The sequence below is a fragment of the Taudactylus pleione genome, unplaced genomic scaffold (assembly GCF_031769625.1).
Source record: "Taudactylus pleione unplaced genomic scaffold, aTauple2 ptg000145l, whole genome shotgun sequence".
Taxonomy (NCBI): Eukaryota; Metazoa; Chordata; class Amphibia; order Anura; family Myobatrachidae; genus Taudactylus; species Taudactylus pleione.
In genome coordinates, this window is record NW_028284547.1 from 7,645,237 (window position 1) to 7,664,431 (window position 19,195).

At 40.8% G+C, this 19,195-nt stretch overlaps 3 pseudogenes; 2 read left to right on the forward strand and 1 right to left on the reverse strand.

The window, feature by feature from the left end:
* LOC148522680 (uncharacterized) overlaps nucleotides 1-1,615 on the forward strand; it is a 208,860-nt pseudogene extending 207,245 nt beyond the window's left edge.
* Nucleotides 1-19,195, reverse strand: part of LOC148522681 (uncharacterized) — a 240,474-nt pseudogene that overhangs the window by 78,705 nt on the left and 142,574 nt on the right.
* Nucleotides 13,561-19,195, forward strand: part of LOC148522682 (uncharacterized) — a 37,806-nt pseudogene continuing 32,171 nt past the window's right edge.

The following is a 19,195-nucleotide window of genomic DNA, read 5'->3' on the forward strand; positions in this document are numbered from 1 at the left end:
ACATCTCACCTGAGATGGGCAAAAGCAAATTTGAGAGATGGAAAAAAAAGGACTAACTCACCCGAGATTGTCATATTGAGCAATCTCGATTGTTACTAAATTTACTCCTTAGACTCACATGTAGAGGTAGTACTTATCCTATTTTAGGTATTTCAAATTCTTTTCAATTATATATAGGTTCATGCAGTTAACAATCATTGGTATTCTGCATAGTCCTGATTTGTTTAACCCATTAACCAAAACAGTATAACCAGTAGATTGGTGGCATAGCTGACTCACCACTGGCAGGAGAGTAGGGTGATGCCTTCATAATAGAAAATTCTGTGTGATGCTTCTGGGAGTCAGTCAATCCAGGAAGGTGCAGAGTGGGCTGGGTCAGGGCAATATTTGTGTCTCTGTGGGGGCCCCCAATGTGTGGCCCCATCTTCCCCAACTATAATCTAGCCCTGTCCTGGTGCATCAGTTGACAGTAGGTGTGACAGGATCGGTAGCATGTGTTACCCATCTATGGTCAGTGCAGGGGGTGAGTAAATAGCTGTCATGATTTTTAGTGTATTTAAATATATATCATATTCTGTATATAAAATTACACTATTACTGTAAAAGTCGTTTTACTTGAGTAACATTCATGATTTTAAATATAATCTTTTTTTTTCTTGCAGGACAAATAAAGAGAATTCCCACAAAGACTATTAGAAGACATCGTGGTAAAGGGACATTGTTCTCTGATCAAGCCAACTAAAGACGCTATTTCTTCTTACACCTCTAAAGGATTCCCAACATCTATTCTCATTTTCTGGATAGGAGACAACTTTTACAGCTAATTTGTTTGTCATCTAATACATGATGAGTCTCATAGGAAAGACACCGCATCTGTGCTCTGAGTGTGACAAATGCTTTACATATAAATCACAGCTTATCACACATCAGAGGATTCACACAGGAGAGAAACCATTTAAATGTTCTGAATGCAGCAAGTTTTTTTCCTGTAACTCACATCCTGTTAGACATCAGAGGAGTCACACAGGAAAGAAACCATTTAGATGTTCTGAATGCAGCAAGTGTTTTTCCACTAAGTCACAGTTTGTTATACATCAGAGGATTCATACAGGAGAGAAAATATTTACATGATCTGAGTGCAGCAAGTGTTTTTCCTATATCTCAAATCTTGTTAAACATAAGAGGATTCACAGAGGAGAGAAACCATTTACATGTTCTAAATGCAGCCAATGGTTTTCCCAAAAGTCACAACTTGTTACACATCAGAGGAGTCACACAGGAGAGAAACCAGTAACATGTTCTGAATGCAGCAAATGTTTTTCCCAGAAGTCACAGCTTTTATACATCCTAGGGGTCACACAGGAGAGAAACCATTTACATGTTCTGAATGCAGCAAATGTTTTTCCCATAAGTCATAGCTTTTATATATCAGAGGAGTCACACAGGATATACTGTAAACCATATAAATGCTGTGAATGTCACAACTGTTTTAGTAGTAATAGAACACTTATTATTCACATGAGGAGACACTCTAAGGCCCTGAATATATAATGTGTTTCTTAAGTAATTTAAATTGTATCATTTCAACATATTTACAAATGAGGACATTTTTAATTTCTGAATGTGAGATATGCACCAGTGTAATGTAATAAATAATGTGTTTGGTGACACCCCCAAAATTTTCTGAAATTTTTATTTGTTTGAAAATTATTTTTTCACTATAATGGCATAAAGCGGTGCCAGTGGCATCACTAGGGGGGTGCACCAGATGATACCATCTGAGAGGGTGACACCAAAATAGCAGAGCTGCTCTGCTATTTTGGTGTCATGCCCTTAGATGGTGTCAGTAAGCAGCATTAATAGATTTGCGAATCCTTGTGTCATCCACACTGTACCCAGAGAGGCTGAGGGCTGCCTGGGCAGGGACCCCATTGTAATGTGAATGGGGGTATAACATGCAATCATGTCCCCATAATGTCATAAAACTGGGAGTGTTACTCTGTGAGAATTAGGCCACACCCCCTTTTGCAATAGCACATGCCATGGGCCTGCACAGTAATAGATACAGGGGTGTCTAGCTGGAATAGGTGCACTGGGCAGTGCTATTAATAACTAATACAATAGTATACAACTAATTAGAGAGACAATTTTATTTGTGTAGTGCACTGGTTTAATATATAACTTACTGAATTTTCATAAACGGAATATTATCCAAATTATATAATATCAGTGAAATATAAAATATGATAAGGAAAGTGACAAATAGGTATAATAATGTGATAGAACAATCATTGGGGCTGGTACTAGTGTTGATGATGTAGCTGATCTCTATAATATACAGCTGCTCTGCTCATACAGGGTCTGGGACTAGATGAGGAAAGAACATTTTATCCAGTAATGATTTCCAGCACTGGGATTTCTGCTATGTGGTCTATTCAATTACATGTGACTCTCTCTTCCATGAGTAACCGGGGCTATATGCCTCACTCACAGTAACACAGGACTCATGGATTTATGTTTGCAGACCCTCAGGCCTGTTTAGAGAAATCCAAAAGTCCAGGGTGAGATTGGGTTATGAGGGGGGTGTCGTGGGGCAGCTGATAGAGATTACATGCTGTTGTAATGAGAGTTCACAAACCTCACATCTAATAGAATTGGCCCTATGAGATTTGTGTTCTGGATATTTCTATAGGAACCTTACATGCTGCCCTGTATCACCCTACAGGTCTCCTCTCTGATCTCTCTTATCCCTCCTTATTATTTCTCTCATACCTTCCTATTGCTGTATTACTGTACCTTCCTTCTATTGTATTATCAGGACTCTGCATTATATTGTAACATGGTACAACTAACCACTGGTTCCCTGTATCCCATAACAGTATATAAAATAAATAGGTATAGGCGGGATCACCTTATAACTGCACCCTAAAGAGAAAACAGGGTTTGCCAGACCCTTAAGTGCAGATAGATATAAAAGGAAGGATTCTATTGTTCTGAAAGAGTGTTTTATATTTATATATGTATATAAAATAAAAAACAGCGGTGGTGCTGCACTCCTTGCGGCTTTGTGAAATAACAAACTCTTAGGGCAGCACGTAGTCCGGCAATGTTTCAGTGCCCTTTATTGCAGTACATTTGTCAGGCACTTTTCGGAGCCTGATGAAAGTGCCGCAATAAAGGGCACTGAAAAGTTGCCATACTATATGCCACCCTAAGAGTTTGTTATTTCACAAAGCCGCAAGAAGTGCTACACCACCACTGTTTTTTATTGGAAATTTCCTTCTGTGCTGTCACCTGGCGCCATTGATCTAAACAGGGAGAGCCGGACACGCTGGTCTATTTATATATATATATCTCCAAAGGATGGCACTCCCATCTGGGGTTGTTAAATTGCCACGGTGCTCAGCATCAGCATACAATCAGCTTTATATATCCCATGTCGCAGCGCTCATCTGGACTGAAATAAACAGATAAATAAATCCTTGTTGAGCAGTGTTTTTTTCAGTCCAGATGAGTGCTGAGACATGGGATATATATAAATATATATATATATATATTAGGGATGTGCAGGCTCGGATAGGTTCGAGTTTGCACGTGGAGTTCGGATTTTTCCCTCCAAAAAAACGGAACTCAGAACGAGGCAAAACGTCATCTTACATGGACGAACATCATCATTCCTGGACAAAAGACCAGGAATGATGATGTTCGTCCATGTAAGATGACGTTTTGCCTCGTTCTGAGTTCCGTTTTTTTTGAGGGAAAAATCCGAACTCCACGTGCAAACTCGAACCTATCCGAGCCTGCACATCCCTAATATATATACATATGTGTATATATATATATATATATATATATATTTATATAAACATTAAAATAATTGACACTGGGTACACTGCCAAATGTGGAGAGTTGAAATGGATCAGCGGGACTGGAGCAGTGATGGCGCAGGGGGAGTGTGGCCAAATGCAGTAGAAGTGAAGAAGTGAAGATGGTCCAATAAAATATAAGGGGTAGCAAGCATCAACAACAGATGCAGGCTCATGAAACCTGCATCTGTGTGTAAAATAACAAAAACAAGATGGTATGCTCCCCCTAAAATAGCAACCATCACCGGGCTTTTAGTGACCCAGTGCTGATTGTGCAAAATATGAAGGACAAACAACATAGGGGTCCCCCGTATTAAGCACAACCAGTACCAGGCTAATCAGAACCAGTTCTGGTTGCCAGAATATGGGGACAAACAATGTAGGGGTCCTCCGTATTCAGAGCAAACAGCACTTTGCTCTAAGCCAGCCCTGGTTCTGGAAATACAGGGAAAAAAATTAGTAGGGTTCCATGTATTTTCCAGAAACAGCAGTGGACTTTTTCTAGTGGGTGGCTGATGCCACAGCCAGGGGAGCCCATTCACTGGGGCCCCCAGCCGAAGCATCAACCCTGACTGGGGATCACTGGGGAGCTAGGTACCCCCCTAATAATGAGTTGCCCCTCTCCAGGGCACCCCGAGCCTAGGCTGATAGCCAGGGGCTATCCCCGGTACCCCTTGGAGGTGGGTGCTGGGTTGATAGTGTAAATGTGGTGTAAAAAATAAAAGTTCAATATTGTCTTTTGCTGTGTAATTACAGTTTCCAGTAAGCCTACCCTCCGTCGATACTTGGAGAACCACAATTACCAACATGCAGGGCATTACGGGCCCACTGGTGCCTGTAGTTCTACAGCAAAATAAATATTAAAATAAATACAGAAAACACACCGTACAAAGTAAAAGTTTATTAAATATACATGCACACACATGTACACATTCTTACCTATGTATCCCTGTAGCTATCGGTACCCTTCTGCATTGATCGATCCTCTTTGGTCCAATTGATGTATCCCTTGGCTTGGCAAAACAAAAATTGATCAATGCAGACCTTCTTACATTAGTACTGGCCTTCAAGGACAGTACTACACAAATGAGAACTTAGTGGTGGGATATCACTATGGAAACCCCACCGGTGAGAGCTCATTGGCTGAGAGAGGCAAGCCTTCCACCTCTCAGCTAATGAGCACTCACCGTTGACTTCAAAATTAAGAACCACGATGCATATTTCAAAAATGGTGCATTGGTACCAATTTTGAAATTTAAAAATGCCCACCGCCAGCCAATCACAGCTCGTGACAACATAGCCCTGCCCCCTGAACTGGCTTATATAAAACTAGCATGAGGCGATGTCAGGCTAGTCCGTCAACAGTAATGCAGCGATGAAGAGAAGCGCCTTCCAGGTGAAGTCACCTTTGAAGTCCTGGGACAGACCGCAGCCATGAAAAACAGCTTTAAGGCTGCTGCCCCCCAGGTGAAGGTGCAGCACAATTAAATAATAATACAAACGGTGTCTGTTATTTTTTTTAAATATTTATTTTACAGAAGTACTATAGGTACCAGCGGGCTATTAATGCCCCACATGCTGGTACTTGTAGTTCTCCAAGTACCAGCATGCAGGGGAGGCTTGCTGAGACCTGAAGTTGTACTGCAAAAAAAATATTAAACGTCTAGTTTTTTTACAACACAGTACACTATCAACCCAGCACCCACCACCCCAGGGAATGCTAGGGATAGCCTCGGGCTATCAGCCTAGGCCTGGGGTGCCCTGGAGAGTGTGACTGCTTTATTGGGGGGGGTCCCCAGCTCCCAAGGGATGCCCAGTCTAGGCTGGGGGCCCATTGGAAGGACTCCCCTGGCTGTGGCATCAGTTCCCTGCTAGAAAATGTACAGTGCTGGTTCTGGAAAATACAGGGAGACCCTACTCATTTATTTCCCCTGTGTTTCCAGGACCAGATCAGAGCCCAGTGCTGTTTGCGCTGAATACAGGGGACACCTACATCATTTGCTCCCCATATTCTGGCAACTAGGACTGGTTCTGATTAGCCTGGTGCTGGTTGTACTTAAAACAGTGGACCCCTACATCATTTGTACTCTGTATTTTACACAACCAGCACTGGGTCACTAAAAGTCTGGTGCAGGTTGCTCTTTTGGGGCGGGAGCACACCATTTTCTTTTTACGATACAATTTTTTACGCACAGATACAGGCTTCACAAGATTGCATCTGATGCAGGCTTCCTCCCCCAGGTCCAACAGCATGCCACTCACCCTGCCTCGACTGCTAATGGTGGCACAGCTGCCATCTCCACCTGCTTTCTCCCCCTTTTGGTCTCAGTAACCGCTAATGCTAGCTACCTCCCCCAGGGTCCTGGCCATAGCAAACTCTGGCTTACTTCACCCCAGTCACTGCCCCCGCTACCAGCTGCAGAGGACAGCCATCTTGATACACTCAAGTGAAGCAACAGTGAGTACTGCTCCTCAAGGCTCCTACTGAGGCTGCACAACAAGTTAATATTTCCTATATCTACAATGGTGGATTCTTGAGGTAATAGTTTAAAAACTGTAACTTTCTAGGGATATATAGTTGAATATGTATACATGTGTGTGCATGTATGTTTAATAAACTTTTACTTTGTATGGTATGTGTCCTGTGTCTTTTGGGACCATAATGCCCCACATGCTGGTACTTGTGGTTCTCCATGTACCAGCAAGTGGGGGAGGGGAGCCTAGTCCTTTGGTGCCCTGGAGAGGGGGACTTCTATATTAGGGGGGTCCCCAGCTCCCCAGGGATCCTAAATCTGGGCTGACTAGCAGTTAGGTTTGATGTTTCAGCTGGCGGGCCCGGAAAAAAAGCTCTCCTGGCTGTGGCGTCTGACTCCCACTAGAAAAAGTCTGGTGCTGGTTCTGGAAAATACAGGGGAACCCTACAAAAAATGTTCCCTGTATTTCCAGAACCAGGACCAGCTCAGAGCCCAGTGCTGGTTGCTCTGAAAACATGGGACCCCCTACGTCATTAGTCCCCCATATTCTGGCAACCAGGACTGGTTTTGACTAGCCTGGTGCCGGTTGTGCTTAATCGGGGGGACCCCTATGTCATTTGTCCTCCATATTTTGCATAATCAGCACTGGGTCACTAAAAGCCAGGTGCTGGTTGCTCTTTTGGGTGGGCATGCCATTTTGTTTTTGTTATTTTACACACAGATGCAGGTTTCACAAGCCTGCATCTGCTGCTGATGCTGGCTACCATCCCATGTCCGACTGCCCACCGCTCACCCCTCCTTAGCTGCTAATAGCCACACCACTGCCACCACCACCACCTGCTTTCTCCCCCATGGGTCTCAGCCACAGCTTAGGCCTGCTACCTCCAACAGGGTTCCAGCCACAGCAAACTCTATCTTCCTTCCCCCCGATCAAGGCTTCCATTACCACATGCAGAGAGCAGCCATCTAGGTGCACCCAAGTGAAGCCAAAATAAGTACACCTGCTGGAGGCTCCTACTGAGGCTGCGCAACAAGTTAAAACTTCCTATCTCTACAATGGTGAATTCTAGAGGTAATAGTTTAAAAAATGTAACTTTCTAATTTACCTGAACCCCAAAAGCACCTACCCTTGAACAAAAGCTACCTAATAAAGTAAACCCCAATTCTAAATTTGCCCCATAATCTGAGTAATACCTTCCCAAAATCCCGCATAGAGAACTACAGAAAAGTTGTCCTAACTGATCCAGAAAAAAACTGATAATTGGAAGTTTAGATTACTCTCAAATCTTTTAGTTTGTTGGCCTGAAATTTGGCATGCAGCACTGAACGACAGTTCTACCCGCCCATGCCAAATTTCAGCTCAGTACCTTATATCGTTTTTGAGGTGTAGCCCCTATAAACACCATGCCCCCCCCTCCAGAATTCTCTATGGAGATTAGCATTTGTTTAGATTCAGCCTTAATATAAGGGCACGATTGTGCCATTATAATACATATATATTTATATATATATATATATATATATATTCATGAATAATTTGTATTGGGAATACTATTATGTGACCACGTCCCTTTCTATTGAGACCACGCTGCTTTTCAATGTGCAGAAAAGCAAAAAAGTGGTCCTAACTGAGAATGTCAGAAAAAACTAACAGTTAGAAATTTACATTACTCCCCAAAAAAAATTGGCATGCAGTACCGAACAACAGTTCTACCCGCCCATGCCAAATTTCAGATTGGTACCTCCTATAGCTTTTGAGATGTAGCCATTTAAACACCATGCCTCCCCTCTGTAATTCTCTATAGAGATTCCCATTTTTTTCTAATTAGCCTGATGCAGTTGTGCTTAATACAGGGGACCGCTACATTGTTTGTCCTCCATATTTTAACAAGCAGGACTTGCGGTGAAAAGCCCGAGGCTGGTTGTGTTTGGGGGGGGATGTCCTTTTTTAATTTTTATTTTACACAAATTAAAATTTTAATACAGATGTATAGATGGATCTCACTGATTCATCCATGCATCTGTGTATTATTTTCTTAGATGCATGCCCAGCTCCAGTGAGCACCACTGATGCCCATGTGCACTGCTGCCACTGGTCCACAAATGCCACTACCTTGCACTCCTGCAGCCCCCTTCCACAGCTGTCTCACCCTGTGCATCCACAAAACACCTCCTGTGTGCCAGCCTTCCTTCACCTGCAGTATTGTACCATTTGGTTGCCCTTCTCCCATGCAGGTGGCCCAGTTTGCTCCTCCAAACCCTGATAGCTAATACATTTTAAAAAACCAGTGAAATTCCATAGTCAAAAAAAGTTACGGTTTCACATGTGAAGGTTTCTTCACATAAGGTTTCACATAAGGTTTCTTAGATATGATATGAAATTTCACAAAACCTATTGAATTTCTGACACTCAAACTTCAAAAAGCAATTAAATTATAATCATTAAGGCTGACACCTTAATGGACTTGTATCTTGCATAATAGATATATGGTATGCCATGAAACCATGTGGTTAACGGCAGATTAAGCACTCTCACAGAGTGAGATTTCTGTCACTCACAAAATGGTGGAGCTGCTAATTCATAGAATTGTGTGCTCATTGGAATACACACATGCAGTCTAAGCAACTGGGGTCTGAGCAAAACACAGAGCTGTGCAGATGGGATAACAAGTGGATGGGAAGAGAAGACAGAGCAGTGTGGATAGGGCAGACAGAAAGGTGTGGAGAGGGGAAGATTAAGCAGAACAGATGGAGGTGAGCCAAAGTGATGCAGATGGGTGGAAAACAGTGGAGTACATGGATGCAAGACAGAGTGGCATGCTTTGGGGCACAGAGCGACACGCTTTGGGGAACAGAGAGGTACAAAGTGTCAGGGATGCGGGAAGATAGAGCAGCATAGATGGGTAAAACAGATTGGTGTGGATGAGGAATACTGACTAGCACAATTGGAGTACACACAACAGTAGGGATTGAGGAAGACAGATTGGTGTGGATGGGTGGGAAGACAGAGTGGTGTTGGTGGGATAAGAAAGACAGAGTGGCACAGTTGGAGGTAACAGAGTGGTGCAGATGGAGGAAGAAAGAGTGGTAGAGATGAGTGGAAGACAGAGTGATGTGGCTGGGGGAAGGCAGTGGTGCAGATGGAAGGAATCACAGTTGCACTGAAGCAGGAAGACAGAGCAGTGTACATGGGGAAATACAAGTTGGTGTGGATGAAGGCATGCAGGCTAGCACAGTTGGGAGAACACAGATGTAGGGATTGGGGAAGTTAAAGCAGCATGGAGGTGAAGATAGTGTAAATGCATAGACAGAGTATGATAGTTTTGGCAAGTAGGGAGCTGAATGTGTATAATGAATGAGATGGATGTATTGAGTGAGAAGGATGTTGGAGCACAGTGGGACTATTGTGGTGACAGCATGGGAAGATTGTGGGGACTGTATGAGATGTGTGTGCTATATAACTGCTCAGACCCTAGTTACCTAGACTGCATATGTGTATTCCAATGAGCACACAATTCTGTGCATAAGCAGCTCCACCATTTTGTGAGTGACAGTAAACTCACTCTGTGAGAGTGCTGAATCTGCATTTAACCACATAGTGTCATGGCATACCATATCTATATTACGCAAGGTACATGTCCATTAAGGTGATACCCTTAATGATCGTAATTGAATTGCTTTTTGAAGTTTGAGTGTCAGAAATTCAATATTTGTACATATATATGGATATACATACAGCCAATAAAAACAACATGATTTAAGATTTATCATATTATTATGTAATATCAGGGTTGTATAGCCAGGCTTGGCCCCTGCTCATGCATATAAATCAGGAGATAGAGACATGGGGTTTGTAGGACCCACTACTGATTCCCATGATCCTGCAGCACAGGATGTAGAAACATAAAGTTGTTATGAAGTTGCCCTGGAGGGTACTATATGTCAGTACCGAGTGTTGTGCATGTAGCAGGATGTAGACATTGTGGAATGTGCATAAAACCTGCTTACTCCCGCAACAATCCATGATCTCATAGGTGACCGCACCGGCAACTAGGTCCCTGGAGTGCTGGAACTCCAGGTTAAGCACTTTAAGGGGGTCTCATTTTCATCACCTATCTGCAGCTCTTATAGTTGATCTCTCAAGATTTAAACACTGTGCAGAAGGATAGGGAGCAATGCTGCTGTGGGTGCCTGGTAATTGAACTTTCCCACCTGCAGCACCAGCACACATACCTTTCTTCTCCATACATCCTCTATGTTACCTGGGAGATTGTAGAAGATCTGGAAGTGAGCTGCTCCACTGCCCACACTATTGCAGATGCTTGTGCCTGGAGAAGGGCTCTAGGACACACTGTCCTTTGTCCTGACACCTGCTGCAGTACCCATGATTGGACATGCAGGTGCCACTGGTATTTGGTGGGAGAGAAAATGGAGGTGCTGGTGCTGCCAATATTGGGCTGGGAATCAGAGGTGCAGGTGCTGCTGTTATTGCAGTGAGAATCAGAGGCAAATGTACCACCAGTATTGAGGGGAAAGCCGAGGTGCAGGTGCTGCCAGTAATGCCCAAGATGCTGCTGTCTCTCTCCCTGCTCCTAGCACATAGCTCTTGTCTGGGGGGCTGGGAGCCCACAAGACTAGTCCTTCATTAGTCCTAGAGGTTCCGTGGCCAGAAAACAGAAAGGCATAAGTAGCAGAGATACTGGTAGCACTCCAAGGGGCTATCAGAGGTGAGTGTAACAAAAGTAGGCAGACACTGCAGGCCAGTGTCCCCTCACTTATTATTCAGTTGGGGGAACTTCCCTCTTCACTAGAACAATTTGTTGAGAAAAATCAAACATGTTTGATTAACCCAACTATTATGAACACCTGTTTTGGCCATTTTTTGGTGTGTGGGAGCAAACAAATATTTATTGTTTGATCCCACACACTAGACCATAAGTTCAAAAATGTGGTCATTAAGTCTCCCCAACAGTTCATGTTTTGAGATATCGATGGTTGAGCACAGGTGACTCAATCAGTACCTGCCAATTTGATACAACCACCTGTACTCAACCATGGATATATCTAAAACCTGAACTGTTGGGGAGCCTTACCACATTGATTACCATGTTTGGGAACCTCTCTACTAGATGATTATCATTCCATTTCATGGCTGGTTGGAACAATATTGTCCTGGTGTACGGCCAGCATAACACTGGAGGTATGAAGCAGACTAAAGCAGGCCATACATCAGACCAAATTTCCTCCAACACTGTGTGTTAGATCTGGTTTGCATTACTATATATGTGTATAAATATATATACACATTTTTGTGATACATTATGTGCCTCTATTAAAAAGATAAAGCACACAAGCACTTGTTTATACCTTTGTGATGTAAAAAAATCTCAAAAAAATTAAATGCTTTCCTCACAATAGCTAAGAATATCAATAAAGCTAAAAATCCAGTTGCTTCATCCTCTTTGTACTAATTATATATCTATTGTGATTGGTTAGTGTGTGGTGCCCAGTATCACATATTTAATGGTATTGGCACATATACAGGGTGCTGTGGGTGACAAAAACAAATCTGTTTAAAAAAAAATAATCAATTGTATTATTTTGATTTTACAATATATTGGGGGACAATGTTTGTTTTAACTGTCCTTCATATTTTCAATCACCTGTTGCAATATCGAGTATCTTTAAGCCTATTGTCAATCATAGATCAGTCTATGGAACAGGAGCATCGCAGTGCTATCACTGCCAGTAGTAGCAATGTTCAATCCTCTACTATTATAAAAATATATATTTTTGTGAATCTACTTGTTGGGGAGCATGTGAAAAAAACATTTCTTTTAAATAATATATTTTTAAAAGAAATGTGTGCATAGGTACACCATCACTATTTATGTAAGTCTAAGAAACTCATATTAAGTGTTTATATCACAATGTCTTCAATATTCAAGTTTGTACAAATATTTGACTTACTTTATAAATATATCTATTGATGTTATTATTTACAGAAACTCATTGAGGTTTGTGCTGATATGGAGAACAGGTATTTCTGCTGAAACTCTGACAATAGGTGACTCCTAAACAAAAGGTCTCTGTGGTCATATTACAGGATGCGAGAGGCTGCTATGATCTAATTAGAATACAAGGTGTTCCCCCTGCTAAGGTGTAATTAGCATTTCCCATTGTAGTAAGTGACCTTATGAATATTTTTACCTCATTTACAAGACAAGGAGCTAGGCATGGGAAGCTGCTGTGCTTATACTGTATGTTTCCTCTTAGTGTAAGAATTCTTTCTAGTCATCCTGGGAACTACTGGAAAGAGATAGGGGGAATGACTATAAATAGGATGTATCAGACTACTTACAGCTGATGGAAGAACTGCTGGATTAGTTGCTGGTTGATGCTGGACGGATGGAGGAGTAAGAAAGAGACAGACAGAAGAATCTCCAGAGTAAGGTAATTATATTATAGATTAGAATATATTGATATATGCACAGATATTTTTAGATATTATTTTGTAGATGTTGTCATGTTATCAATAAAACAGTTTCACCTTAACAATGGTTATAAAGTTAGTGTTACTATATTTTTATATTTAAAGTATACAGTACTATAAGCTGTATATAGTATATTTTAATTACCTATTAACAAATAATTGAATTACAAATAAACCTTTCAAATATCCAGATATTAAACTATATATTGTATGTTGTCACATTATCCTCTGGGTGACTGATATTAGAAATATATGAACTTTTATGAAAATTAATAATGTAATTTCATAATAAATGAGCAAAAATATTGGAGGGCATATAAATGGTAGAAGGCAGATATGTGCGTCAGATGACAGTAGGTGTGACAGGATCAGTACCATGTGTTACCCATCTATGGTCAGTGCAGGGGGTGAGTAAATAGCTGTCATGTTGTTTAGTGTATTTAAATATATATCATATTCTTTATATAAAATTACACTATTACTGTAAAAGTCATTTTACTTGTGTAACATTCATAATTTTAAATATAATCTTTTTTTCTTGCAGGACAAAGAAAGAGCAGAATTCCCACAAAGATTATTAGAAGACATAGTGGTAAAGGGACATTGTTCTCTGCTCAAGCCAACTAAAGACGCTATTTCTTCTTACACCTCTAAAGGATTCCAAAATCTATTCTCATTTTCTGGATAGGAGACAACATTTACAGCCAATTTGTTTCTCATCTAATACATGATGAGTCTCATAGGAAAGAAACCGCATCTGTGCTCTGAGTGTGACAAATGCTTTACATATAAATCACATCTTATCACACATCAGAGGATTCACACAAGAGAGAAACCATTTACATGTTCTGAATGCAGCAAGTGTTTTTCCCATAAGTCATATCTTGTTATACATCAGAGTATTCACACAGGAGAGAAACCATTTATGTGTTCTGAGTGCAGCAAATGTTTTTCCTGTAAGTCATATCTTGTTACACATCAGAGGAGTCACACAGGAGAGAAACCATATAAATGCTTTGAATGTTGCAACTGTTTTTGTAGTTAAAGAACACTTATTAATCACATAAAGAGACACTCTAAGGCCCTGAATGTACGAGGGTTGTTCAAAAAGTATGCCTAAATGCTCACAACTCAAATTTTATTATAGATACAGATTTGAACATTTGCAGTAAAATACTTTGAGGTCTTAGTAACAGAATGACTCTATTAAAAAAATTCACCATATTCCCTCAAACATTTTCTCCGCCTCTCAACCCAAGCTGTGAAGCCACTTTGGAAAAATTCCAGTGGTTGGTGTTTGACCCAGGAACGTATGGCATTATTAACTCCCTCTGTCTTCAAAATGTTGACCACGGAGACAGTATTTGAGAGGGTCAAACAGATGAATGTCAGAAGGGGCCAAATCATGACTCAATGGTAGATGTGGAATTGTTGCCCACACCATTTTGGCAATGGCCGCAGATATTGCCATCAAAGTGTGATGTCTGGCATTGTCGAGGTGTAAGATGACATTTGATAATGGAATTGTTGACCTTTTTTTGAGGATGGCTTCTTAAGTGTAATAATGTATCGATCACTGTTGATTGATTGGTTTGATTAAAAGTAATCAATGAGAATAACACAATGGCAATCCCAGAAGGATGTGGCCATGACTTTGTTTATGGATTGCTGTGATTTAATGTTTTTTGGCCTAGGTGGACTTGGGTGTTTCCATTTCTTTGATTGGGCCTTTGTTTCTGGATCATAAAGGAATACCCAGGTCTTATCTCCTGTAATGACATTTTCCAAAAACATCTCAGGGTTGGCTTCAAAGTTGGTCAAAATATTCATTGCACACTTCCACCCTCTGGGCCTTATGATCCCTGGTAAATTGCTTTGAAACCCATTTAGCACACACTTTATGATATCCCAAATCATTTATTAGTGTTTCTACAGTGCCATGGCTACATTCAGGTTCATCACTGATATCTCTGATGGTCACACGATGGTTTTTCTGAATCATGGCATTTACTTTGTGTCGGTTCTCTGCTGTCACTGCAGTTGATGGTCTGCCACCACGAGGTTTGTCGCACACGGATGATTCTCCTGATTGAAAATGCTTCAACCACCTTCTGACATTGCTATAGTCAATTGTACGCTCACCATACACTTTTTTCAGTCTTCTGTGGATTTCTGTAGCACTGCAGCCTTCTTTTTCCAGAAATTCAATGACTGCTCTTTGTTTCATCTTGGATTCCATGGTATTTCTTGGACTACCTAAACAAAAATACATATATAGTTTGCAGACATAATAAACTACAGACTGACAGTTTCAAATAAATGCTGCATATTATTTCAGAGTTATGAGCATTTAGGCATTACTTTTTGGACAACCCTCGTATAATGTGTTTCTTAAGTAAGTTAAATAGCATCACTTCAATATATTTACAAGTGAGGACATTTTATATATAAATCAATCTTGTTAAAAACTGGATAGGAGAATTATCTACATCTTATCCTCTGCACCAATGTAATGTAATAAACAATGTGTATGGGAAAAACCCCCAAAACTGTGTGAAATTATTATTTATTTGAAAATAAAATTTTTACTATAATGGCATAAAGCAGTGCCAGTGGCATCACTAGGGGGGTCACACCAAAATTGTAGAGCTGCACTGCTATTTTATTGTCATGTCCTCAGATGGTGTCACCAAGCAGCGGTGATGTACGAATGCATGTGTCATACACACTGTACCCAGAGAGGCTGTGGGCTGCCTGGGCAAAACCCCAGTGCAGGCTTGCTGACATTCTGGCAACCCCCTCCTGTAATAGGTGCACTAGGTGGTTCTATTAATTACAACTAATACAATAGTATACAACAAACGAGAGATCATTTTTTTTGGTGTATTGCAGCATTTCTCAAACTGTGGGTCATGACCCCAGAGTGTGCCGTGCCCATCTCAGCAAGGGGTCGCAGCTCACCCAAGTTAAATATCCAGGACCGGTCCTGAGTCCTTTTTGCCAGCTGCTATGATGATCCGCAGCAGCATTTGCACCAGCAGTCCCCCGCTGGCTCCTTCTTCCGACCTTTACTGTGATTAACACGCATGTGACATCAATACATCCGAGCGTCATGATGTCAAGACATCCAAGCATCATGATGTCACCCCATCTCAGTCACAGTAAAAGGAGCCTTAGTGCAGCCTGCGTTACTGTAGTAGTAGGACAAGAACTGGTTCTCTGCTGCCCCAGCTAGTGGCAGCTTTAAGTATTGAAAGCAAGAACATTTATTTTATAGTAAGAAAAATGGAGAACTATGGTCATAATTTAAAGTAAGGTAATGTGTATAAAATGTATACACATTACCCCCATTGTCCATTTTCCCCTTGTTTGTTTCATGACCAACATCTTTCTTATATATTTTTAAGCCATAAAAATATCTAAGGAAGATGATGGGCAAGGAGGGGTAATGTGTATACATTTTATACACATCACCCTCTTACCCTCATGCCCATCATTTTATATATTTTGATGCCCATCAGCTTTCATATATATTTTTATGGCATAAAAGCATATAAAGAATATGATGGTCTTAAAAATATATAAGGACATATTTATTATAGCGGCATGGATCATACTGCTATAACTCTTCCTGCTTTGCCTCATTACTGAGCCAAAGCAGGAAGCACTAACAATGAGATGCAAGGACATCTCATTTGCCGGAGTGGGGGAGTGAAAACTCCCCCCTCCAGTGATTCCTGCCTGAGTACACAGCACATCATCCTAGTGCTGATGCATTGTGTCTCCCGGCTGGCTCCAATGGGCATGCGCAGGCTCTTGAAAGCTTCAAGAGCTGGCAGCCCATGCTACAAGGGAAAGTGCAGTCCCTGCTATGGTGATAGGGCAACCACTTCTTCCCCATATTGCCAGGTAATACATGTACCACATAATGACATAAAATTGGAGGGGGATTATGAGGCATAAACTGTATGTGCATATTACCCCCCCTCGTTGTCCATCATCCTTATATATTTGTATGTAATATATTATATGTATTTTTATATAAGAAGGCAAATGGACATAAATGTATTGAAGATGATGGGCAATGGGGAGGTGATGTACACTTAGATTTTATGCCTCAACCCCCTTTGCCCATTATCCTTCTTATATATTTTATGCCATAAAACTACACAAGGGTGGTACAATAAGTTAGGTAACAAGACCTCTCACATGTGTAATATTCACTGTTTCATTCTAATTTAACACCAGTCCAGAGCAGGTAGGCCACTGTTTCCCTTCATATCCATTAGACTGCACCTGATATCAATCATACTGTTCCAACATTAGTCGCAAGATGGCGGGACTGGGGGAAACATGGTCAAACATTGAGGTGCATAGTGTGATCAGAGTTCTGCATTCAAAAGTCACATCAGAAGCTGAAACTTATCTCCAACTTGTGTACTGTGATAACGTCATGTCATAGAAACTCATCTCCAACTTGTGTACCATGATAACGTCATGTCATAGAAACTCATCTCCAACTTGTGTACCATGATAACGTCATGTCACAAAAACAGGTATGGGTTTGGTGCACCACCTTTTATAATGGCAGGACAGATGTTGAATCTGAGCAATGCTGCTATTGGGAAGTACTGGACCATTCTCCCTATAGAACTGACCTTGCGCTGTTAAAATCAATTTGTCGGATATGATCGCTTGCAATTATTATCTGATGATTTAGTCATCTATGGTCGGATGTTGAATTGCTTGGATGCTACCCTGCGACAGCACAATTCATATATGCACAAATATATTTATATCACTACAGAATTTGATCAGAGTGTGGGAGACAGGTCTGGTGTGTATGTTGGTGGGTGGTTGGATATGTATTGAGAAGACTCCGCATATTGAAACTAGTATGCCTGTAACAAATAATTGAAATGTACACAGAAACTAGCATGCTCAAAAGAAGTTATCTAAACGAAAATGAAGGGTTATTGTAAAAGAACCTGCAGGTCATTTGCAATTGTGCGCCTCTTTGTTCAGTACTAGCCTGGTCCATGGGAACTTGAATTTGGACTGTGAATAGGTAGAGGAAAACCATTGAATTAGTTAATTAGAATGTGGCTCCTACAAGCAGCTGTGGGTAATAGACTTCTATTTGCATCTTGGAACTAGTCCAGGCAATACTTGGATGTTAAAATGTGTCAGAAATATATTTATATATTTCTTCACAAATGCATTAAATTACATCATTCACGCATACAGCACAAGTTTGCGCCGTGCACGCGACCACGATCATATACACATATTTACATTAATAAAAGGTTCCTACACAATATGGTTTATGTTAGAAATAAAAGTTATAATATGAAATGCATGTATTTGATATCTAAGGCATAGAGCAATGTAAACATATCATGTTTAGTATCCAACTGATGCTCTGTTCCTTTGCAGGCTTCCGGTTCTGACAACAAGGAAGCCACATCATGTATTCCCGAAATATGGATCATCGAGAGAATTTGGTTATATTGGGAAATGTTGTATGCATTACTTTTATTTAGTTATGCAGAGGGAAGACTACACAAAGAAACAGCTCCAAGACCAAGCCATCCCCATAATGACACTATATGAACTGTCCAATGAGAAGATCAAGCTGGAACAAAATCCAATGAAACAGTGTTTGTCTTTCCCCATTGTGTTGATACATCTTGGAAGAGTATTTATGTTTGCGCAATGGACTAGGCCAGTAGTCATTACCTGCTTGATGACCACAGACATCTGGATTGATCGGCTAGGACCTGGTACCAGTGCGTTCCATACACCGAGTGATTTCCATCTCTTTGGACCATTAATGAAGCACCTGGGTGGAAGGCACTTTGCAACCAACGTTGAAGTTCTTTAAGCCATCATGTCCTGGTTTCAGGCAATTGCCTTGGTACCAGTGGAACAAATGCTTAGACAAGTATGGTGACTATGTGGAAAAATAATCTGTACCAAGGCCATACTATTGATTATATGTATATGAACGAGTTGAATTAAGTTATGCAATGAGAGGTTGTTACCTTATTTATTAAACCACCATCATATAAGGAAGCATAGAATAAATATATATATATATATATATATATATAAAATATCGGTAAGATGATGTGCAGTCAACCCCCCCATGTCCATCGTCTTCCTTATAAGAAAGAGCATTAAATCTAGTTTTTTCTTTGCCAGTTGCACATCAGTGAGTGAAATGGACCATTTTCTTCAAAAGAGTGGCAGAAAGTAAAGCAATGATGGCAAATTAGTTGCCAGTAGCAGCAAAAAATATACTGCCAATGATGATTCAAGTAGTAATAAAAAGGCAAGAAACCAGAAATATGATCCAAAAT